Raw genomic sequence first — 27970 nt, forward strand, 5'->3', positions numbered from 1 at the left:
CAAAAGTTTGGGTATTTGTTTCTCAGAGACGATTCAACCAATCTACTAGATGTTTTAATATTTACCATGCCTGTCCTTAGCTGCATACGAGAAAAATAATATTATTTTGATCAGTCACGTGGTTTGGCCGCCATCTTGGATTTTGTGAAAATAGAAATTATGCAACTACATGTTTTGTATTAGTCTGATTTCTTTCAAATTTTGTATGTGCATTTGTGTCATCAGATGCATCATTTTGCCCCAATAGCACACTGTTAGGCCACGTGGCTGGGCACCCATGGGGTGGGGGCTTCTAACCTCATTAATATGCATAACTGTTATAACTCAAGCACTGTTGTAGTTAGGATGATGAATCCTGTGTTATTATGACAACCTTGAACAAGAGATTCGATTAAAATAACAAATGACCATATATGGTCATGTGAGCTCATTAATATGCATAACTGTCATATCTCAAACACTGTTGCAGTTAAGAAGTGGAATCCTGTGTTATTATGACAACATTGAACAAAAGATTTGATTAAAATAACAGATGACCATATATAGTCATGTGAGCTAATTAATATGCGTAATCGTTATATCTCAAACACTGTTGCAGTTAGGAAGATGAATCCTGTGTCATTATGACAACAATGAACAAGAGATTTGATTAAAATAACAGATAACCATATATGGTCATGTGAACTCATTAATATGCATAACCATTACATCTTAAACACTGTGGCAGTTAGGAAGATAAATCCTGTGTCATTATGACAACAGTGAACAAGAGATTTGATTAAAATAACAGATAACCATATATGGTCATGTGAACTCATTAATATGCATAGCAGTCATATCTAAAACACTGTCGCAGTTAGGAAGATGAATCCTGTGTTATTATGACAACAGTGAACAAGAGATTTGATTAAAATAACAGATGACCATATATGGTCATGTGAACTCATTAATATGCATAACCATTATATCTTAAACACTGTTGCAGTTAGGAAGATGAATCCTGTGTTATTATGACAACAGTGAACAAGAAATTTGATTAAAATAACAGATGACCATATATGGTCATGTGAACTCATTAATATGCATAGCAGTCATATCTGAAACACTGTCGCAGAGCAGGACATGTAACTAGTGTCATTATGAAGACATTGAATGAAAGATGTAATTGACATTAGAAATGGCTATATATGATTATGTAATCTCATTATTGTGCATAAGAACATGGCTCATTATATATCCTGAAAACCATATTTCGATAACCAAACCAGGTAAATATATGGTACCAACTTAATTTCGACCTCATGTTACTGATAATGCAAGTTACTAGTATCTGATTGTCTAACATGTTGACCTCATTAATTATGAAACAGAATCTTATCAGCTTGGGCCCCGGTGACGCCGCTTGCGGCTTTAATTAGGGGCCCAAGCCCGAAGGGCTAGGCCCCTATTGTTATTGTTCAGTTTTTTCTTCTTTCTTTCTTTCTTCCGTAACTTTTTTCGTCAAGCCGTTTGAGAAAACCGCTGAAGAGAATGGTCTGATAATGCTGTATACTGTTAGTCCCTAATGTGAACTGGTGCAACATGCTTTTAGAATTTTGATTGGTCAATTAGTTTGGCAGCCATATTGGATTGAAGTTAAACAGGAAGTGGGTATTTGACCACTTTCTGAGGGTCTAGGCGATCAGGGATTTTTATGGCATATAGTACAACTCATGTGTAATAGATATATGAAAAAAAATTCTAAACGTAAACCTCAACTTTTTCCGCCATGTTTTTTCTCCCATAAACGGGAAAAAACGCTTGAAAATCTTCTTCTTCAGAACCACCAAGCGAAATGCTCCCATATATAGTATTTAGCTTCAATATACAAAGCACATTTAAGTTTGAAAAAATTGTTATGATTGGTCACATGGTTTGGCCGCCATTTTGGATTTCTTCTAGACAGGAAGTAGTTTTTTTTATCAAGCTACAATTATGTGACCATTTTCTAATCAGCTAAATTGCAGCTTTATAATGACCTCTTTCAGATATCGAAGAAACAATTCAGATAAGTCACATGGTTTGGCCGCCATCTTGGATTTTAGGCAAAATTGACCAAAATTTTGGACATTTGTTTCTCAGAGGTGCTTCAACCGATCAACTAGATATGTTGTATATCAGATGTACGGCAGTAGGTCCATTTGAAAAAAATAATATATTTTCGATCAGTCACGTGGTGTGGCCGCCATCTTGGATTTTAGATAAAAATGACCAAAAGTTTGGCCATTTGTTTCTCAAAGGTGCTTCAACCTATCAACTAGATATGTTGTATATATTATGTTTGGCCATTGCTCCATTTGAAACAAATGATATAGTTTTGATCAGTCACATGGTTTGGCCGCCATCTTGGATTTCAAATAAAAATGACCAAAAGTTTGGGCATTTGTTTCTTTAAGCTGCTTCAACCGATCTACTAGATGTTTTCATTAATAATATGTCTGGCCATAGCTCCATATGAGAAAAATAATATAATTTTGATCAGTCACATGATTTAGCCGCCATCTTGGATATTGTGCAAACAGAAATTGTTCAATTACATGTGTTGTATTGGTCCGATTGGAAAAAAATTTTGTACGTGTATTCTACTCTTTAGATACATTCTTTCCCCTGAATGGCATATGGCTAGGTCATGTGGCTATGCACCCATGGGGTGGGGGGCTTCTAACCTCATTAGTATGCATAACTGCTATATGTCAAGCACTGTTGTAGTTAGGAAGATGCAACCTGCGCTATTATGATGACGTTAAACAAGAGATTTGACTAAAATAAGAGAGGACCATATATGGTCATGTGAACTCATTAATATGCATAACCATTATATCTCAAACACTGTTGCAGTTAGGAAGATGAATCCTGTGTTATTATCACAACAGTGAACAAGAGATTTGATTAAAAGAATAGATGACCATATATGGTCATGTGAACTCATTAATATGCATAACCATTATATCTTAAACACTGTTGCAATTAGGAAGATGAATCCTGTGTTATTATGACAACAGTGAACAAGAGATTTGATTAAAATAACAGATGACCATATATGGTCATGTGAACTCATTAATATGCATAACTGTTATATCTCAAGCACTGTTGCAGGTAGGAAGATGATTCCTGTGTTATCATGACAACAGTGAACCTTAGATTTGATTAAAATAACAAATGACCATATATGGTCATGTGAGCTCATTAATATGCATAACTGTCATATCTCAAACACTGTTGCAGTTAGGAAGTGGAATCCTGTGTTATTATGACAACAGTGAACAAGAGATTTGATTAAAATAACAGATAACCATATATGGTCATGTGAACTCATTAATATGCATAACAATTATATCTTAAACACTGTCGCAGTTAGGAAGATAAATCCTGTGTCATTATGACAACAGTGAACAAGAGATTTGATTAAAATAACAGATAACCATATATGGTCATGTGAACTCATTAATATGCATAGCAGTCATATCTAAAACACTGTCGCAGTTAGGAAGATGAATCCTGTGTTGTTATGACAACAGTGAACAAGAGATTTGATTAAAATAACAGATGACCATATATTGTCATGTGAACTCATTAATATGCATAACCATTATATCTTAAACACTGTTGCAGTTAGGAAGATGAATCCTGTGTTATTATGACAACAGTGAACAAGAGATTTGATTAAAATAACAGATAACCATATATGGTCATGTGAACTCATTAATATGCATAACCATTATATCTTAAACACTGTTGCAGTTAGGAAGATGAATCCTGTGTTATTATGACAACAGTGAACAAGAGATTTGATTAAAAATAACAGATGACCATATATGGTCATGTGAACTCATTAATATGCAAAGCAGTCATATCTAAAACACTGTCGCAGAGCAGGACATGTAACAAGTGTCATTATGAAGACATTGAATGAAAGATGTAACTGACATTAGAAATGGCTATATATGATTATGTAATCTCATTATTAAGAACATGGCTCATTATATATCCTGAAAACCATATTTCGATAACCAAACCAGGTAAATACATGGTACCAACTTCATTTTGACCTCATGTTACTGATAATTCAAGCTACCTGATTGTCTAACATGTGACCACATTAATTATGAAACAGAATCTTGTCAGCTTGGGCCCCGGTGACGCCGCTTGCGGCTTTAATTAGGGGCCCAAGCCTGTAAGGCGTGGCCCCTATTCTTATTGTCCGGTTTTTTCTTTCTTCTTTCTTTCTTCCGTAACTTTTTTCGTCAAGCCGTTTGAGAAAACCGATGAACAGAATGATCTGATAATGCTCTATACTGATAGTCCCTAATATGAGCTGGTGCAACATGCTTTCAGAATTTCGATTGGTCAATTAGTTTGGCAGCCATATTGGATTGAAATAAAACCGGAAGTGGCTGTTTGACCACTTTCTGAGGGTCTAGGCGACTAGATTTTTTTATGGTATATAGTACAACTCATGTGTAATAGATATCAGCAATAAAACCTTTAGGGGTCATGTGACTTTTCCCGCCATTTTGTTTTTCCGAAAAACGGCAAAAAACACTTTAAAATCTTCTTCTTCAGAACCACCAAGCAGAATGCTCTCATATGTAGTATTTAGCTTCTATATATGAAGCCCATTTATGTTTGAAAAAATGTTTACGATTGGTCACGTGGTTTGGCCACCATTTTGGATTTCTTCTAAACAGGAAGTAGTTTTTTACTCTGGCAGCACTTGAGGGTATATTTTCAATTTTGCTACATGGCATCCGTATATCAAACTCTTTCAAAAACTTAAAAAAAATTCGGATCAGTCACATGGTTTGGCCGCCATCTTGGATTTTAAGCAAAATTGACCAAAAGTTTTGGCATTTGTTTCTCAGAGGTGATTCAACCAATCTACTAGATGTTTTTATATTTACCATGCCTGGCCTTAGCTCCATATGAGAAAAATAATATTATTTTGATCAGTCACATGGTTTGGCCGCCATCTTGGATTTTATGAAAACAAATCTTGTGCATCAACATGTGTTGTATTGGTCCGATTTGGCTAAAATTGTACATGTACATTCTACTCTTGAGATGCATTCTTTCAACCGAATGGCACATGGCTGGGTTTTGTCGCTAGGCGCCTAAGGGGTGGGGGCTTCTAACCTCATTAATATGCATAGCTGATATATCTCAAGCACTGTTGGAGTTAGGAAGATGAAACTTGTGTTATTATGACAACATTTAACAATTGATTTGATTAAAATAACAGATTACCATATATGGTCATGTGAACTCATTAATATGCATAACCATTATATCTCAAACACTGTTGTAGTTAGGAAAATGATTACTGTGTTATCATGACAACAGTGAACCTGAGATTTGATTAAAATAACAGATGACCATATATGGTCATGTGAGCTCATTAATATGCATAAGCATTATATCTTAAACACTGTTGCAGTTAGGAAGATGAATCCTGTGTTATGACAACAGTGAACAAGAGATTTGATTAAAATAACAGATAACCATATATGGTCATGTGAACTCATTAATATGCATAACCATTATATCTTAAACACTGTTGCAGTTAGGAAGATGAATCCTGTGTTATTATGACAACAGTGAACAAGAGATTTGATTAAAAATAACAGATGACCATATATGGTCATGTGAACTCATTAATATGCAAAGCAGTCATATCTAAAACACTGTCGCAGAGCAGGACGTGTAACAAGTGTCATTATGAAGACATTGAATGAAAGATGTAACTGACATTAGAAATGGCTATATATTATTAAGAACATGGCTCATTATATATCCTGAAAACCATATTTCGATAACCAAACCAGGTAAATACATGGTACCAACTTCATTTTGATCTCATGTTACTGATAATTCAAGCTACCTGATTGTCTAACATGTGACCACATTAATTATGAAACAGAATCTTGTCAGCTTGGGCCCCGGTGACGCCGCTTGCGGCTTTAATTCTTCTTTCTTTCTTCTTCTTTCTTCCGTAACTTTTTTCGTCAAGCCGTTTGAAAAAAACGCTTAACGGAATGGTCTGATAATGCTCTATACTGATAGTCCCTAATGTGAACTGGTGCAACATGCTTTCAGAATTTTGATTGGCCAATTAGTTTGGCAGCCATATTGGATTGAAATAAAACCGGAAGTGGCTGTTTGACCACTTTCTGAGGGTCTAGGCCTCTAGATTTTTTTATGGTATATAGTACAACTCATGTGTAATAAATATCAGCAATAAAAACTTTAGCGGTCACGTGACTTTTCCCGCCATTTTGTTTTTACTAAAAACGGCAAAAAACACTTTAAAATCTTCTTCTTTAGAACCACCTAGCAGAATGCTCTCATATGTAGTATTTAGCTTCTATATATGAAGCCCATTTACGTTTGAAAAAATTATTACGATTGGTAACGTGGTTTGGCCACCATTTTGGATTTCTTCTCAACAGGAAGTAGTTTTTTACTCTGGCAACACTTGAGGGATTATTTTCAATTTTGCTCCATGGCATCTGTGTATCGAACCCTTTCAGAAACCTAAAAAAAATTTCAGATCAGTCACATGGTTTGGCCGCCATCTTGGATTTTAAGCAAAATTGACCAAAAGTTTGGGCATTTGTTTCTCAGAGACGATTCAACCAATCTACTATATGTTTTTATATTTACCATGCCTGGCCTTAGCTCCATATGAGAAAAATAATATTATTTTGATCAGTCACGTGGTTTGGCCGCCATCTTGGATTTTGTGAAATTAGAAATTATGCAACTACATGTTTTGTATAAGTCTGATTTCTTTCAAATTTTCTATGTGCATTTGTGTCATCAGATGCATCATTTTGCCCCAATAGCACACTGCTAGGCCACGTGGCTGGGCACCCATGGGGTGGGGGCTTCTAACCTCATTAATATGCATAACTGTTATAACTCAAGCACTGTTGTAGTTAGGATGATGAATCCTGTGTTATTATGACAACAGTGAACAAGAGATTTGATTAAAATAACAGATGACCATATATGGTCATGTGAACTCATTAATATGCATAACCATTATATCTTAAACACTGTTGCAGTTAGGAAGATGAATCCTGTGTTATTATGACAACAGTGAACAAGAGATTTGATTAAAATAACAGATGACCATATATGGAGATGTGAGCTCATTAATATGCATAACTGTCATATCTCAAACACTGTTGCAGTTAGGAAGATGAATCCTGTGTTATTATGACAACATTCAACAAGAGATTTGATTAAAATAACAGATGACCATATATGGCCATGTGAGCTCATTAATATGCATAACTGTTATATCCTAAGCACTGTTGCAGGTAGGAAGATGAAACCTGTGTTATTATGATGATGTTAAACAAGAGATTTGATTAAAATAACAGATGACCATATATGGTCATGTGAACTCATTAATATGCATAACTGTCATATCTCAAACACTGTTGCAGTTAGGAAGATGAATCCTGTGTTATTATGACAACGTTGAACAAGAGATTTGATTAAAATAACAGATGACCATATATGGTCATGTGAGCTCATTAATATGCATAACCATTATATCTTAAACACTGTCGCAGTTAGGAAGATGAATCATGTGTTATTATGACAACAGTGAACAAGAGATTTGATTAAAATAACAGATGACCATATATGGTCATTTGAACTCATTAATATGCATAACCATTATATCTTAAGCACTGTTGCAGTTAGGAAGATGAATCCTGTGTTATTATGACAACAGTGAACAAGAGATTTGATTAAAATAACAGATGACCATATATGGTAATGTGAACTCATTAATATGCAAAGCAGTCATATCTAAAACACTGTCGCAGAGCAGGACATGTAACTAGTGTCATTATGAAGACATTGAATGAAAGATGTAACTGGCATTAGAAATGGCTATATATGATTATGTAATCTCATTATTGTGCATAAGAACATGGCTCATTATATATCCTGAAAACCATATTTCGATAACCAAACCAGGTAAATGCATGGTACCAACTTCATTTTGACCTCATGTTACGAATAATTCAAGCTACCTGATTGTGTAACATGTGACCTCATTAATTATGAAACACAATCTTATCAGCTTGGGCCCCGGTGACGCCGCTTGCGGCTTTAATTAGGGGCCCAAGCCTGAAGGGCGAGGCCCCTATTCTTATTGTCCGGTTTTTTCTTCTTTCTTTCTTCTTCTTTCTTCCGTAACTTTTTTCGTCAAGCCGTTTGAGAAAACCGCTGAACGGAATGGTCTGATAATACTCTATAATGATAGCCCCTAATGTGAACTGGTGCAACATGCTTTCAGAATTTCGATTGGTCAATTAGTTTGGCAGCCATATTGGATTGAAATAAAACCGGAAGTGGCTGTTTGACCACTTTCTGAGGGTCTAGGCGTCTAGATTTTTTTTATGGTGTATAGTACAACTCATGTGTAATAGATATCTGCAATAAAAACTTTAGCGGTCATGTGACTTTTCCCGCCATTTTGTTTTTCCTAAAAACGGCAAAAAACACTAAAAAATCTTCTTCTTCAGAACCACCAAGCAGAATGCTCTCATATGTAGCATTTAGCTTCTATATATGAATCCCATTTACGTTTGAAAAAATTATTACGATTGGTCACGTGGTTTGGCCACCATTTTGGATTTCTTCTAAACAGGAAGTAGTTTTTTACTCAGGCAACACTTGAGGGATTATTTTCAATTTTGCTTCATGGTATCTGTATATCAAACCCTTTCAGAAACCTAAAAAAGATTTCAGATCAGTCACATGGTTTGGCCGCCATCTTGGATTTTAAACAAAATTGACCAAAAGTTTGGGCATTTGTTTCTCAGAGGTGATTCAACCAATCTACTAGATGTTTTTATATTTACCATGCCTGGCCTTAGCTCCATATGAGAAAAATAATATTATTTTGATCAGTCACGTGGTTTGGCCGCCATCTTGGATTTTGTGAAAATAGAAATTATGCAACTACATGTTTTGTATTAGTCTGATTTCTTTCAAATTTTGTATGTGCATTTGTGTCATCTGATGCATCATTTTGCCCCAATAGCACACTGCTAGGCCACGTGGCTGGGCACCCATGGGGTGGGGGCTTCTAACCTCATTAATATGCATAACTGTTATAACTCAAGCACTGTTGTAGTTAGGATGATGAATCCTGTGTTATTATGACAACAGTGAACAAGAGATTTGATTAAAATAACAGATGACCATATATGGTCATGTGAACTCATTAATATGCATAACCATTATATCTTAAACACTGTTGCAGTTAGGAAGATGAATCCTGTGTTATTATGACAACAGTGAACAAGAGATTTGATTAAAATAACAGATGACCATATATGGAGATGTGAGCTCATTAATATGCATAACTGTCATATCTCAAACACTGTTGCAGTTAGGAAGATGAATCCTGTGTTATTATGACAACATTCAACAAGAGATTTGATTAAAATAACAGATGACCATATATGGCCATGTGAGCTCATTAATATGCATAACTGTTATATCCTAAGCACTGTTGCAGGTAGGAAGATGAAACCTGTGTTATTATGATGATGTTAAACAAGAGATTTGATTAAAATAACAGATGACCATATATGGTCATGTGAACTCATTAATATGCATAACTGTCATATCTCAAACACTGTTGCAGTTAGGAAGATGAATCCTGTGTTATTATGACAACGTTGAACAAGAGATTTGATTAAAATAACAGATGACCATATATGGTCATGTGAGCTCATTAATATGCATAACCATTATATCTTAAACACTGTCGCAGTTAGGAAGATGAATCATGTGTTATTATGACAACAGTGAACAAGAGATTTGATTAAAATAACAGATGACCATATATGGTCATTTGAACTCATTAATATGCATAACCATTATATCTTAAGCACTGTTGCAGTTAGGAAGATGAATCCTGTGTTATTATGACAACAGTGAACAAGAGATTTGATTAAAATAACAGATGACCATATATGGTAATGTGAACTCATTAATATGCAAAGCAGTCATATCTAAAACACTGTCGCAGAGCAGGACATGTAACTAGTGTCATTATGAAGACATTGAATGAAAGATGTAACTGGCATTAGAAATGGCTATATATGATTATGTAATCTCATTATTGTGCATAAGAACATGGCTCATTATATATCCTGAAAACCATATTTCGATAACCAAACCAGGTAAATGCATGGTACCAACTTCATTTTGACCTCATGTTACGAATAATTCAAGCTACCTGATTGTGTAACATGTGACCTCATTAATTATGAAACACAATCTTATCAGCTTGGGCCCCGGTGACGCCGCTTGCGGCTTTAATTAGGGGCCCAAGCCTGAAGGGCGAGGCCCCTATTCTTATTGTCCGGTTTTTTCTTCTTTCTTTCTTCTTCTTTCTTCCGTAACTTTTTTCGTCAAGCCGTTTGAGAAAACCGCTGAACGGAATGGTCTGATAATACTCTATAATGATAGCCCCTAATGTGAACTGGTGCAACATGCTTTCAGAATTTCGATTGGTCAATTAGTTTGGCAGCCATATTGGATTGAAATAAAACCGGAAGTGGCTGTTTGACCACTTTCTGAGGGTCTAGGCGTCTAGATTTTTTTTATGGTGTATAGTACAACTCATGTGTAATAGATATCTGCAATAAAAACTTTAGCGGTCATGTGACTTTTCCCGCCATTTTGTTTTTCCTAAAAACGGCAAAAAACACTAAAAAATCTTCTTCTTCAGAACCACCAAGCAGAATGCTCTCATATGTAGTATTTAGCTTCTATATATGAATCCCATTTACGTTTGAAAAAAATATTACGATTGGTCACGTGGTTTGGCCACCATTTTGGATTTCTTCTAAACAGGAAGTAGTTTTTTACTCAGGCAACACTTGAGGGATTATTTTCAATTTTGCTTCATGGTATCTGTATATCAAACCCTTTCAGAAACCTAAAAAAGATTTCAGATCAGTCACATGGTTTGGCCGCCATCTTGGATTTTAAACAAAATTGACCAAAAGTTTGGGCATTTGTTTCTCAGAGGTGATTCAACCAATCTACTAGATGTTTTTATATTTACCATGCCTGGCCTTAGCTCCATATGAGAAAAATAATATTATTTTGATCAGTCACGTGGTTTGGCCGCCATCTTGGATTTTGTGAAAATAGAAATTATGCAACTACATGTTTTGTATTAGTCTGATTTCTTTCAAATTTTGTATGTGCATTTGTGTCATCTGATGCATCATTTTGCCCCAATAGCACACTGCTAGGCCACGTGGCTGGGCACCCATGGGGTGGGGGCTTCTAACCTCATTAATATGCATAACTGTTATAACTCAAGCACTGTTGTAGTTAGGATGATGAATCCTGTGTTATTATGACAACAGTGAACAAGAGATTCGATTAAAATAACAGATGACCATATATGGTCATGTGAACTCATTAATATGCATAACCATTATATCTTAAACGCTTGCAGTTAGGAAGATGAATTCTGTGTTATGACAACAGTGAACAAGAGATTTGATTAAAATAACAGATGACCATATATGGTCATGTGAACTCATTAATATGCATAGCAGTCATATCTAAAACACAGTCGCAGAGCAGGACATGTAACTCGTGTCATTATGAAAACATTGAATGAAAGATGTAACTGACATTAGAAATGGCTATATATGATTATGTAATCTCATTATTGTGCATAAGAACATGGCTCATTATATATCCTGAAAACCATATTTTGATAACCAAACCAAGTAAATACATGGTACCAACTTCATTTCGACCTCATGTTACTGATAATTCAAGCTACCTGACTGTCTAACATGTGACCACATTAATTATGAAACAGAATCTTATCAGCTTGGGCCCCGGTGACGCCGCTTGCGGCTTTAATTAGGGGCCCAAGCCCGAAGGGCGAGGCCCCTATTCTTATTGTCCGGTTTTTAGGGGCCCAAGCCCGAAGGGCGAAGCCCCTATTATTATCGTTCAGTTTTTTCTTTCTTTCTTTCTTTCTTTCTTCCGTAACTTTTTTCGTCAAGCCGTTTGAGAAAACTGCTGAACGGAATGGTCTGATAATGCTCTATACTGATAGTCCCTAATGTGAACTGGTGCAACATGCTTTCAGAATTTCGATTGGTCAATTAGTTTGGCAGCCATATTGGATTGAAATAAAACCGGAAGTGGCTGTTTGACCACTTTCTGAGGGTCTAGGCGTCTAGATTTTTTTATGGTATATAGTACAACTCATGTGTAATAAATATCAGAAATAAAAACTTTAGCGGTCATGTGACTTTTCCCGCCATTTTGTTTTTCCTAAAAACGGCAAAAAACACTTTAAAATCTTCTTCTTCAGAACCACCAAGCAGAATGCTCTCATATGTAGTATTTAGCTTCTATATATGAATCCCATTTATGTTTGAAAAAATTATTACGATTGGTCACGTGGTTTGGCCACCATTTTGGATTTCTTCTAAACAGGAAGTAGTTTTTTTACTCATGCCACACTTGAGGGATTATTTTCAATATTGCTGTATGACATCTCTATATCAATCTCTTTCAGAAACCTAAAAAAGATTTCGGATCAGTCACATGGTTTGGCCGCCATTTTGGATTTTAAGCAAAATTGACCAAAAGTTTGGGTATTTGTTTCTCAGAGACGATTCAACCAATCTACTAGATGTTTTTATATTTACCATGCCTGGCCTTAGCTGCATACGAGAAAAATAATATTATTTTGATCAGTCACGTGGTTTGGCCGCCATCTTGGATTTTGTGAAAATAGATATTATGCAACTACATGTTTTGTATTAGTCTGATTTCTTTCAAATTTTGTATGTGCATTTGTGTCATCAGATGCATCATTTTGCCCCAATAGCACACTGTTAGGCCACGTGGCTGCGCACCCATGGGGTGGGGGCTTCTACCCTCATTAATATGCATAACTGTTATAACTCAAGCACTGTTGTAGTTAGGATGATGAATCCTGTGTTATTATGACAACCTTGAACAAGAGATTCGATTAAAATAACATATGACCATATATGGTCATGTGAGCTCATTAATATGCATAACTGTTATATCTCAAGCACTGTTGCAGGTAGGAAGATGAAACCTGTGTTATTATGATGATGTTAAACAAGAGATTTGAATAAAATAACAGATGACCATATATGGTCATGTGAGCTCATTAATATGCATAGCAGTCATATCTCAAACACTGTTGTAGTTAGGAAGTGGAATCCTGTGTTATTATGACAACATTGATCAAAAGATTTGATTAAAATAACAGATGACCATATATAGTCACGTGAGCTCATTAATATGCGTAATCGTTATATCTCAAACAATGTTGCAGTTAGGAAGATGAATCATGTGTCATTATGACAACAGTGAACAAGAGATTTGATTAAAATAACAGATAACCATATATGGTCATGTGAACTCATTAATATGCATAACCATTTTATCTTAAACACTGTCGCAGTTAGGAAGATAAATCCTGTGTCATTATGACAACAGTGAACAAGAGATTTGATTAAAATAACAGATAACCATATATGGTTATGTGAACTCATTAATATGCATAGCAGTCATATCTAAAACACTGTCGCAGTTAGGAAGATGAATCCTGTGTTATTATGACAACAGTGAAAAAGAGATTTGATTAAAATAACAGATGACCATATATGGTCATGTGAACTCATTAATATGCATAGCAGTCATATCTAAAACACTGTCACAGAACAGGACATGTAACTAGTGTTATTATGAAGACATTGAATGAAAGATGTAACTGACATTAGAAATGGCTGTATATGATTATGTAATCTCATTATTGTGCATAAGAACATGGCTCATTATATATCCTGTAAACCATATTTCGATAACCAAACCAGGTAAATACATGGTACCAACTTTATTTCGACCTCATGTTACTGATAATAAGAGCTACCTGATTGTCTAACATGTGACCTCATTAATTATGAAACAGAATCTTATCAGCTTGGGCCCCGGTGACGCCGCTTGCGGCTTTAATTAGGGGCCCAAGCCTGTAGGGCGTGGCCCCTATTCTTATTGTTCGGATTTTTCTTCTTCATCTTCTTTCTTCCGTAACTTTTTTCGTCAAGCCGTTTGAGAAAACCGCTGAACGGAATAGTCTGATAATGCTCTATTCTGCTAGTCCCTAATGTGAACTGGTGCAACATGCTTTCAGAATTTCGATTGGACAATTAGTTTGGCAGCCATATTGGATTGAAATAAAACCGGAAGTGACTGTTTGACCACTTTCTGAGGGTCTAGGCGTCTAGATTTTTTTATGGTATATAGTACAACTCATGTGTAATAAATATCAGCAATAAAAACTTTAGCGGTCATGTGACTTTTCCCGCCATTTTGTTTTTCCTAAAAACGGCAAAAAACACTTGAAAATCTTCTTCTTCAGAACCACCAAGCAGAATGCTCTCATATGTAGTATTTAGCTTCTATATATGAATCCCATTTATGTTTGAAAAAATGTTTACGATTGGTCACGTGGTTTGGCCACCATTTTGGATTTTTTCTAAACAGGAAGTAGTTTTTTTACTCTGGCAACACTTGAGGGAATATTTTCAATTTTGCTTCATGGCATCTGTGTATCAAGCCCTTTCAGAAACCTAAACAAAATTTCAGATCAGTCACATGGTTTGGCCGCCATTTTGGATTTTAAGCAAAATTGACCAAAAGTTTGGGTATTTGTTTCTCAGAGACGATTCAACCAATCTACTAGATGTTTTTATATTTACCATGCCTGGCCTTAGCTGCATACGAGAAAAATAATATTATTTTGATCAGTCACGTGGTTTGGCCGCCATCTTGGATTTTGTGAAAATAGAAATTATGCAACTACATGTTTTGTATTAGTCTGATTTCTTTCAAATTTTGTATGTGCATTTGTGTCATCAGATGCATCATTTTGCCCCCAATAGCACACTGTTAGGCCACGTGGCTGGGCACCATGGGGTGGGGGCTTCTAACCTCATTAATATGCATAACTGTTATAACTCAAGCACTGTTGTAGTTAGGATGATGAATCCTGTGTTATTATGACAACCTTGAACAAGAGATTTGATTAAAATAACAAATGACCATATATGGTCATGTGAACTCATTAATATGCATAGCAGTCATATCTAAAACACTGTCACAGTTAGGAAGATGAATCCTGTGTTATTATGACAACAGTGAACAAGAGATTTGATTAAAATAACAGATGACCATATATGGTCATGTGAACTCATTAATATGCATAGCAGTCATATCTGAAACACTGTTGCAGTTAGGAAGATGAATCCTGTGTTCTTATGACAACAGTGAACAAGAGATTTGATTAAAATAACAGATGACCATATATGGTCATGTGAACTCATTAATATGCATAGCAGTCTTATCTGAAACACTGTCGCAGTTAGGAAGATGAATCCTGTGTTATTATGACAACAGTGAACAAGAAATTTGATTAAAATAACAGATGACCATATATGGTCATGTGAACTCATTAATATGCATAACCATTATATCTTAAACACTGTTGCAGTTAGGAAGATGAATCCTGTGTTATTATGACAACAGTGAACAAGAGATTTGATTAAAATAACAGATAACCATATATGGTCATGTGAACTCATTAATATGCATAACCATTATATCTTAAACACTGTTGCAGTTAGGAAGATGAATCCTGTGTTATTATGACAACAGTGAACAAGAGATTTGATTAAAAATAACAGATGACCATATATGGTCATGTGAACTCATTAATATGCAAAGCAGTCATATCTAAAACACTGTCGCAGAGCAGGACATGTAACAAGTGTCATTATGAAGACATTGAATGAAAGATGTAACTGACATTAGAAATGGCTATATTTGATTATGTAATCTCATTATTAAGAACATGGCTCATTATATATCCTGAAAACCATATTTCGATAACCAAACCAGGTAAATACATGGTACCAACTTCATTTTGACCTCATGTTACTGATAATTCAAGCTACCTGATTGTCTAACATGTGACCACATTAATTATGAAACAGAATCTTGTCAGCTTGGGCCCCGGTGACGCCGCTTGCGGCTTTAATCATCTTCTTCTTTCTTCCGTAACTTTTTTCGTCAAGCCGTTTGAGAAAACCGCTGAACAGAATGGTCTGATAATGCTCTATACTTATAGTCCCTAATGTGACCTAGTGCAACATGCTTTCAGAATTTTGATTGCCCAATTAGTTTGGCAGCCATATTGGATTGAAATAAAACCGGAAGTGGCTGTTTGACCACTTTCTGAGGGTCTAGGCGACTAGATTTTTTTATGGTATATAGTACAACTCATGTGTAATAAATATCAGCAATAAAAACTTTAGCGGTCATGTGACTTTTCCCGCCATTTTGTTTTTCCTAAAAACGGCAAAAAACACTTTAAAATCTTCTTCTTCAGAACCACCAAGCAGAATGCTCTCATATGTAGTATTTAGCTTCTATATATGAATACCATTTATGTTTGAAAAAATGTTTACGATTGGTCACGTGGTTTGGCCACCATTTTGGATTTCTTCTAAACAGGAAGTAGTTTTTTACTCTGGCAACACTTAGGGGAATATTTTCAGTTTTGCTTCATGGCATCTATGTATCAAGCCCTTTCAGAAACCTAAAAAAAAATTCAGATCAGTCACATGGTTTGGCCGCCATTTTGGATTTTAAGCAAAATTGACCAAAAGTTTGGGTATTTGTTTCTCAGAGACGATTCAACCAATCTACTAGATGTTTTTATATTTACCATGCCAGGCCTTAGCTGCATACGAGAAAAATAATATTATTTTGATCAGTCACGTGGTTTGGCCGCCATCTTGGATTTTGTGAAAATAGAAATTATGCAACTACATGTTTTGTATTATTCTGATTTCTTTCAAATTTTGTATGTGCATTTGTGTCATCAGATGGATCATTTTGCCCCAATAGCACACTGTTAGGCCACGTGGCTGGGCACCCATGGGGTGGGGGCTTCTAACCTTATTAATATGCATAACTGTTATAACTCAAGCACTGTTGTAGTTAGGATGATGAATCCTGTGTTACTATGACAACGTTGAACAAGAGATTCGATTAAAATAACAAATGACCATATATGGTCATGTGAGCTCATTAATATGCATAACTGTCATATCTCAAACACTGTTGCAGTTTGGAAGTGGAATCCTGTGTTATTATGACAACATTGAACAAAAGATTTAATTAAAATAACAGATGACCATATATAGTCATGTGAGCTCATTAATATGCGTAATCGTTATATCTCAAACACTGTTGCAGTTAGGAAGATGAATCCTGTGTCATTATGACAACAAGTGAACAAGAGATCTGATTAAAATAACAGATAACCATATATGGTCATGTGAACTCATTAATATGCATAACCATTATATCTTAAACACAGTCGCAGTTAGGAAGATAAATCCTGTGTCATTATGACAACAGTGAACAAGAGATTTGATTAAAATAACAGATAACCATATATGGTCATGTGAACTCATCAATATGCATAACCATTATATTTTAAACACTGTTGCAGTTAGGAAGATGAATCCTGTGTTATTATGACAACAGTGAACAAGAGATTTGATTAAAAATAACAGATGACCATATATGGTCATGTGAACTCATTAATATGCAAAGCAGTCATATCTAAAACACTGTCGCAGAGCAGGATATGTAACAAGTGTCATTATGAAGACATTGAATGAAAGATGTAACAGACATTAGAAATGGCTATATATGATTATGTAATCTCATTATTGTGCATAAGAACATGGCTCATTATATATCCTGAAAACCATATTTCGATAACCAAACCAGGTTAATACATGGTACCAACTTCATTTTGACCTCATGTTACTGATAATTCAAGCTACCTGATTGTCTAACATGTGACCACATTAATTATGAAACAGAATCTTGTCAGCTTGGGCCCCGGTGACGCCGCTTGCGGCTTTAATTAGGGGCCCAAGCCTGTAGGGCGTGGCCCCTATTCTTATTGTTCGGATTTTTCTTCTTCATCTTCTTTCTTCCGTAACTTTTTTCGTCAAGCCGTTTGAGAAAACCGCTGAACGGAATAGTCTGATAATGCTCTATTCTGCTAGTCCCTAATGTGAACTGGTGCAACATGCTTTCAGAATTTCGATTGGACAATTAGTTTGGCAGCCATATTGTATTGAAATAAAACCGGAAGTGGCTGTTTGACCACTTTCTGAGGGTCTAGGCGTCTAGATTTTTTTATGGTATATAGTACAACTCATGTGTAATAAATATCAGCAATAAAAACTTTAGCGGTCATGTGACTTTTCCCGCCATTTTGTTTTTCCTAAAAACGCCAAAAAACACTTGAAAATCTTCTTCAGAACCACCAAGCAGAATGCTCTCATATGTAGTATTTAGCTTCTATATATGAATCCCATTTATGTTTGAAAAAATGTTTACGATTGGTCACGTGGTTTGGCCACCATTTTGGATTTTTTCTAAACAGGAAGTAGTTTTTTACTCTGGCAACACTTGAGGGAATATTTTCAATTTTGCTTCATGGCATCTGTGTATCAAGCCCTTTCAGAAACCTAAACAAAATTTCAGATCAGTCACATGGTTTGGCCGCCATTTTGGATTTTAAGCAAAATTGACCAAAAGTTTGGGTATTTGTTTCTCAGAGACGATTCAACCAATCTACTAGATGTTTTTATATTTACCATGCCTGGCCTTAGCTGCATACGAGAAAAATAATATTATTTTGATCAGTCACGTGGTTTGGCCGCCATCTTGGATTTTGTGAAAATAGAAATTATGCAACTACATGTTTTGTATTAGTCTGATTTCTTTCAAATTTTGTATGTGCATTTGTGTCATCAGATGCATCATTTTGCCCCAATAGCACACTGTTAGGCCACGTGGCTGGGCACCCATGGGGTGGGGGCTTCTAACCTCATTAATATGCATAACTGTTATAACTCAAGCACTGTTGTAGTTAGGATGATGAATCCTGTGTTATTATGACAATCTTGAACAAGAGATTTGATTAAAATAACAAATGACCATATATGGTCATGTGAACTCATTAATATGCATAGCAGTCATATCTAAAACACTGTCGCAGTTAGGAAGATGAATCCTGTGTTACTATGACAACAGTGAACTAGAGATTTGATTAAAATAACAGATGACCATATATGGTCATGTGAACTCATTAATATGCATAGCAGTCATATCTGAAACACTGTTGCAGTTAGGAAGATGAATCCTGTGTTCTTATGACAACAGTGAACAAGAGATTTGATTAAAATAACAGATGACCATATATGGTCATGTGAACTCATTAATATGCATAGCAGTCATATCTGAAACACTGTCGCAGTTAGGAAGATGAATCCTGTGTTATTATGACAACAGTGAACAAGAAATTTGATTAAAATAACAGATGACCATATATGGTCATGTGAACTCATTAATATGCATAACCATTATATCTTAAACACTGTCGCAGTTAGGAAGATAAATCCTGTGTCATTATGACAACAGTGAACAAGAGATTTGATTAAAATAACAGATAACCATATATGGTCATGTGAACTCATTAATATGCATAGCAGTCATATCTAAAACACTGTCGCAGTTAGAAAGATGAATCCTGTGTTATTATGACAACAGTGAACAAGAGATTTGATTAAAATAACAGATGACTATATATGGTCATGTGAACTCATTAATATGCATAACCATTATATCTTAAACACTGTTGCAGTTAGGAAGATGAATCCTGTGTTATTATGACAACAGCGAACAAGAAATTTGATTAAAATAACAGATGACCATATATGGTCATGTGAACTCATTAATATGCATAACCATTATATCTTAAACACTGTTGCAGTTAGGAAGATGAATCCTGTGTTATTATGACAACAGTGAACAAGAGATTTCATTAAAATAAAGATGACAATATATGGTCATGTGAACTCATTAATATGTGTAACCATTATATCTTAAACACTGTTGCAGTTAGGAAGATGAATCCTGTGTTATTATGACAACAGTGAACAAGAGATTTGATTAAAATAACAGGTGACCATATATGGTCATGTGAACTCATTAATATGCATAGCAGTCATATCTAAAACACTGTCGCAGAGCAGGACATGTAACTAGTGTCATTATGAAGACATTGAATGAAAGATGTAACTGACATTAGAAATGGCTATATATGATTAAGTAATCTCATTATTGTGCATAAGAACATGGCTCATTATATATCCTGAAAACCATATTTCGATAACCAAACCAGGTAAATACATGGTACCAACTTCATTTTGACCTCATGTTACTGATAATACAAGCTACCTGCAGCTGATTGTCTAACATGTGACCACATTAATTATGAAACAGAATCTTGTCAGCTTGGGCCCCGGTGATGCCGCTTGCGGCTTTAATTCTTTCTTTCTTTCTTTCTTCCGTAACTTTTTTCGTCAAGCCGTTTGAGAAAACCGCTGAACGGAATGGTCTGATAATGCTCTATACTGATAGTCCCTAATGTGAACTGGTGCAACATGCTTTCAGAATTTCGATTGGTCAATTAGTTTGGCAGCCATATTGGATTGAAATAAAACCGAAAGTGGCTGTTTGACCACTTTCTGAGGGTCTAGGCGTCTAGATTTTTTTATGGCATATAGTACAACTCATGTGTAATAGATATCAGCAATAAAAACTTTAGCGGTCATGTGACTTTTCCCGCCATTTTGTTTTTCCTAAAAACGGCAAAAAACACTTAAAAATCTTCTTCTTCAGAACAACCAAGCAGAATCCTCTCATGTGTTGTATTTAGCTTCTATATACGAATCCCATTTAGGTTTGATAAAATTATTACGATTGGTCACGTGGTTTGGCCACCATTTTGGATTTCTTCTAAACAGGAAGTAGTTTTTTACTCTGGCAACACTTGAGGGATTATTTTCAATTTTGCTTCATAGCATCAGTGTATCAAACCCTTTCAAAAATCTAAAAAAAAATTCAGATCAGTCACATGGTTTGGCCGCCATTTTGGATTTTAAGCAAAATTGACAAAAAGTTTGGGTATTTGTTTCTCAGAGACGATTCAACCAATCTACTAGATGTTTTTATATTTACTATGACTGCCCTTAGCTCCATATGAGAAAAATAATATTATTTTGATCAGTCACATGGTTTGGCCGCCATCTTGGATTTTGTGAAAATAGAAATTATGCAACTACATGTTTTGTATTAGTCTGATTTCTTTCAAATTTTGTATGTGCATTTGTGTCATCAGATGCATCATTTTGCCCCAATAGCACACTGCTAGGCCATGTGGCTGGGCACCCATGGGGTGGGGGCTTCTAACCTCATTAATATGCATAACTGTTATAACTCAAGCACTGTTGTAGTTAGGAAGATGAATTCTGTGTTATTATGACAACAGTGAACAAGAGATTTGATTAAAATAACAGATGACAATATATGGTCATGCGAACTTATTAATATGCATAACCATTATATCTTAAACACTGTTGCAGTTAGGAAGATGAATCCTGTGTTATTATGACAACAGTGAACAAGAGATTTGATTAAAATAACAGATGACTATATATGGTCATGTGAACTCATTAATATGCATAGCAGTCATATCTGAAACACTGCCGTAGAGCAGGACATGTAACTAGTGTCATTATGAAGACATTGAATGAAAGATGTAACTGACATTAGAAATGGCTATATATGATTATGTAATCTCATTATTGTGCATAAGAACATGGCTCATTGTATATCCTGAAAACCATATTTCGATAACCAAAACCAGGTAAATACATGGTACCAACTTCATTTTGACATCATGTTACTGATAATTCAAGCTACCTGATTGTCTAACATGTGACCACATTAATTATGAAACAGAATCTTGTCAGCTTGGGCCCCGGTGACGCCGCTTGCGGCTTTAATCTTCTTTCTTCTTTCTTTCTTCTTTCTTCCGTAACTTTTTTGGTCAAGCTGTTTGAGAAAACCGCTGAACGGAATGGTCTGATAATGCTCTATACTGATACTCCCTAATGTGAACTGGTGCAACATGCTTTCAGAATTTCGATTGGTCAATGAGTTTGGCAGCCATATTGGATTGAATTAAAACCGGAAGTGGCTATTTGACCACTTTCTGAGGGTCTAGGCGTCTAGATTTTTTTATGGTATATAGTACAACTCATGTGTAATAGATATCAGCAATAAAAACTTTAGCGGTCATGTGACTTTTCCCGCCATTTTGTTTTTCCTAAAAACGGCATAAAACACTTAAAAATCTTCTTCTTCAGAACCACCAAGCAGAATGCTCTCATATGTAGTATTTAGCTTCTATATATGAATCCCATTTAGATTTGAAAAAATGTTTACGATTGGTCACGTGGTTTGGCCACCATTTTGGATTTCTTCTAAACAGGAAGTAGTTTCTTACTCTGGCAACACTTGAGGGAATATTTTCCATTTTGCTTCATGGCATCTGTGTATCAAGGCCTTTCAGAAACCTAAAAAAAATTCAGATCAGTCACATGGTTTGGCCGCCATTTTGGATTTTAAGTAAAATTGACCAAAAGTTTGGGTATTTGTTTCTCAGAGACGATTCAACCAATCTACTAGATGTTTTAATATTTACCATGCCTGTCCTTAGCTGCATACGAGAAAAATAATATTATTTTGATCAGTCACGTGGTTTCGCCGCCATCTTGGATTTTGTGAAAATAGAAATTATGCAATTACATGTTTTGTATTAGTCTGATTTCTTTCAAATTTTGTATGTGCATTTGTGTCATCAGATGCAACATTTTGCCCCAATAGCACACTGTTAGGCCACGTGGCTGGGCACCCATGGGGTGGGGGCTTCTAACTTCATTAATATGCATAACTGTTATATCTCAAACACTGTTGCAGTTAGGAAGATGAATCCTGTGTCATTATGACAACGTTGAACAAGAGATTTGATTAAAATAACAGATAACCATATATGGTCATGTGAACTCATTAATATGCATAACCATTATATCTTAAACACTGTCGCAGTTAGGAAGATAAATCCTATGTCATTATGACAACAGTGAACAAGAGATTTGATTAAAATAACAGATAACCATATATGGTCATGTGAACTCATTAATATGCATAGCAGTCATATCTAAAACACTGTTGCAGTTAGGAAGATGAATCCTGTGTTATTATGACAACAGTGAACAAGAGATTTGATTAAAATAACAGATGACCATATATGGTCATGTGAACTCATTAATATGCATAACCATTATATCTTAAACACTGTTGCAGTTAGGAAGATGAATCCTGTGTTATGATGACAACAGTGAACAAGAAATTTGATTAAAATAACAGATGACCATATATGGTCATGTGAACTCATTAATATGCAAAGCAGTCATATCTAAAACACAGTCGCAGAGCAGGACATGTAACTTGTGTCATTATGAAGACGATGAATGAAAGATGTAACTGACATTAGAAATGGCTATATATGATTATGTAAGAACATGGCTCATTATATATCCTGAAAACCATATTTCGATAACCAAACCAGGTAAATACATGGTACCAACTTCATTTCGACCTCATGTTACTGATAATACAATCTACCTGCAGCTGATTGTCTAACATGTGACCTCATTAATTATGAAACAGAATCTTATCAGCTTGGGCCCCGGTGACGCCGCTTGCGGCTTTAATTTCTTTCTTTCTTCTTTCCGCCGTAACTTTTTTCGTCAAGCCGTTTGAGAAAACCGCTGAACGGAATGGTCTGATAATGCTCTATACTGATAGTCCCTAATGTGAACTGGTGCAACATGCTTTCAGAATTTAGATTGGTCAATTAGTTTGGCAGCCATATTGGATTGAAATAAAACCGGAAGTGGCTGTTTGACCACTTTCTGAGGGTCTAGGCGTCTAGATTTTTTTATGGTATATAGTACAACTCATGTGTAATAGATATCAGCAATAAAAACTTTAGCGGTCACGTGACTTTTCCCGCCATTTTGTTTTTCCTAAAAACGGCAAAAAACACTTGAAAATCTTCTTCTTCAGAACCACCTAGCAGAATGCTCTCATATGTTGTATTTAGCTTCTATGTATGAATTCCATTTACGTTTGAAAAAATTATTACGATTGGTCACGTGGTTTGGCCACCATTTTGGATTTCTTCTAAACAGGAAGTAGTTTTTTACTCTGGCAACACTTGAGGGATTATTTTCAATTTTGCTTCATGGCATCTGTATATCAAACCCTTTCAGAAACCTAAAAAAGATTTCAGATCAGTCACATGGTTTGGCCGCCATCTTGGATTTTAAGCAAAATTTACCAAAAGTTTGGGCATTTGTTTCTCAGAGGTGATTCAACCAATCTAATAGATGTTTTTATATTTACCATGCCTGGCCATAGCTCCATATGAGAAAAATAATATTATTTTGATCAGTCACATGGTTTGGCCGCCATCTTGGATTTTATGAAAACAAATCTTGTGCAATTACATGTGTTGTATTGGTCGGATTTGGCTAAAATTGTATATGTGGATTCTACTCTTGAGATGCATTCTTTTAACCGAATGGCACGTGGCTGGGTTTTGTCGCTGGGCGCCTGAGGGGTGGGGGCTTCTAACCTCATTAATATGCATAACTGATATATCTCAAGCACTGTTGGAGTTAGGAAGATGAAACCTGTATTATTATGACAACATTAAACAATTGATTTCATTAAAATAACAGATTACCATATATGGTCATGTGAACTCATTAATATGCATAACCATTATATCTCAAACACTGTTGTAGTAAGGAAGATGATTCCTGTGTTATCATGACAACAGTGAACAAGAAATTTGAATAAAATAACAGATGACCATATATGGTCATGTGAACTCATTAATATGCATAACCATTATATCTTAAACACTGTTGCAGTTAGGAAGATGAATTCTGTGTTATTATGACAACAGTGAACAAGAGATTTGATTAAAATAACCGATGACCATATATGGTCATGTGAACTCATTAATATGCAAAGCAGTCATATCTAAAACACTGTCGCAGAGCAGGACATGTAACTAGTGTCATTATGAAGACATTGAATGAAAGATGTAACTGACATTAGAAATGGCTATATATGATTATGTAATCTCATTATTGTGCATAAGAACATGGCTCATTGTATATCCTGAAAACCATATTTTGATAACCAAAATAGGTAAATACATGGTACCAAGTTCATTTCTACCTCATGTTACTGATAATTCAAGCTACCTGATTGTCTAACATGTGACCTCATTAATTATGAAACAGAATCTTGTCAGCTTGGGCCCCGGTGACGCCGCTTGCGGCTTTAATTAATATTATTCTCTCTCTCTTTTTTTCTTCTACGACAGATGAGCGATTCTGATTGGAGCGATGGAATAAAAAAATGTACAGACTGCTTGACTCATTGAAAGGATGTAAGAAATGTAAAAATGAACATGTATATATAGAATGAATTATTATTTATTGTTCACTGTTTACTATTATTGACGTTTCCCTTTTCTGTGTTTTTAATCGAATCGTTTATGTACTCGTATTTTTTCGTGTCGTTAAAAATAATTTACTCAAACAAAACAAAGCAAATATGAGGTAAGAAAATATAAACGATGAACAACATATATATATATAAAGAATGAATTATTTTTATTGTTCACTGTTTACTGTATAATTATTGACTCTTTTTTTCTTCTACGACAGATGAGCGATTCTGATTGGAGCGATGGAATAAAAAAATGTACAGACTGCTTGACTCATTGAAAGGATGTAAGAAATGTAAAAATGAACATGTATATATAGAATGAATTATTATTTATTGTTCACTGTTTACTATTATTGACGTTTCCCTTTTCTGTGTTTTTAATCGAATCGTTTATGTACTCGTATTTTTTCGTGTCGTTAAAAATAATTTACTCAAACAAAACAAAGCAAATATGAGGTAAGAAAATATAAACGATGAACAACATATGTATATATAAAGAATGAATTATTTTTATTGTTCACTGTTTACTGTATAATTATTGACTTTTCACTCTTCCGTGTATTTAATCGAATCGTTTATGTACTCGTATTTCTCGTGACGTGAAAATGAATTTAACAACGCCGCACATTTACATGTATGTACGTATTTTTCGAGGTGTGAAGAAATATTTAATCATGCTAAACATTTATACGCTACGCAACTATTTTCCTTACTCACGTCGTATGTTTTTTTCGTGGCGTTAAAACAAATACTCAACCACGCCATGAATGTATACTCCATGTCAATATTTCATTCTTGTTTACTTCTTTTGTGCAATAAACTCCGTTAGTTTTCAAAAATGCCGTGTATTTATTAGTGTGTGTGTGTGTGTGAGAGAGAGAGCGCCCTCTATGACACATTCTGAAAAATCTTTCGTCCACGCCTGTCCAATTAAAAAAAATAATTAAAAATAATTAAAAATAATTAAAAAAAAATGATGGTAATTTATTCAAATGTATTCACGATGACCTCGACACGACCTCGTATTCACATCAATTTTATGAATGCAAATGTATTCACAATATCCCATTGTGACGTCATCCTCATGAAAAATCTTTCGTCCACGCCTGTCCAATTAAAAAAATAATTAAAAATAATTAAAAATAATTAAACAAAATAATTAAACAAAATTGATGGTAATTTATGCAAATGTATCAAAATATCCCATTGTGACGTCATCCTCATTCAAATTATCCCCCACGCCTGTCCAATTAAAAAATAATTAAAAATAATTAAAAATAATTAAAAAATAATTAAAAAAATGATGGTAATTTATGCAAATGTATTCACGATGACCTCGACACGACCTCGTATTCAAATATATTTTATGTATGCAAATGTATTCACAATATCCCATTGTGACGTCATCCTCATGAAAAAATCTTTCGTCCACGCCTGTCCAATTAAAAAAAATAATTAAAAATAATTAAAAATAATTAAAAAAAATAATTAAAAAAATTGATAGTAATTTATGCAAATGTTTTCACGATGACCTCGACACGACCTCGTATTCACATCAATTTTATGTATGCAAATGTTTTCACAATATCCCATTGTTACGTCATCCTCATTCAAATAATCCCCTTTACAGCATTGGTCCTCATTTATGCTAATTTATGCACGAATTCCCATTGTGACGTCATTATTTATGCTAAAGCTGGACTATAGGTACGACCATGAGGGCGCTGTTCGTATGACGTCATCGCATCCGATTATGAACAGCGCCCTCATGGTCGTCCCTATAGTCCATACTAAACTACTCAACTATTGTTCCCTGTTTTATAATTATTATTATTATTATTAATTTATTATTATTATTATTATTATTATTATTATTATTATTATTATTATTATTATTATTATTATTTGATATGGACTAATTTGTCTGAAATAAATAAATATAATAAAAGAGAAATATCTGGAGAAATGTTATATATTCAATTGGTCATGCACGTTATTATCTTCATTCAGTACTAGTTGTTATAGTTGTCTGATGTAGCAACATAGATACTGGTTGTTGGACCGGAATGTGAAACGATAATTAACGAGAACAAACCTTCGACAATCTGTTTGGTACAGAATGCAGTCGAAAACTACACAAAACAACTGCACAACATTCCTATTTATGCTGGATATATTGAAAATAATATTTGGTAATCGTCCTAAATAACTATTAAAATTAGATAGACGTTTCGAGCAATGGCTCTTTATCGATAGCATAGAAGCGTCTTACATGTCTTGTGAGGTAATT

General features: G+C 34.9%; 1 protein-coding gene across 1 annotated transcript in view; it reads right to left on the reverse strand.

The window, feature by feature from the left end:
• Window positions 1-27970, reverse strand: part of LOC146735501 (uncharacterized) — a 70949-nt gene that overhangs the window by 42281 nt on the left and 698 nt on the right. The window lies entirely within an intron of this gene.

This window comes from Saccoglossus kowalevskii, chromosome 12 (assembly GCF_978046115.1).
Source record: "Saccoglossus kowalevskii chromosome 12, keSacKowa6.1, whole genome shotgun sequence".
NCBI lineage: Eukaryota > Metazoa > Hemichordata > Enteropneusta > Harrimaniidae > Saccoglossus > Saccoglossus kowalevskii.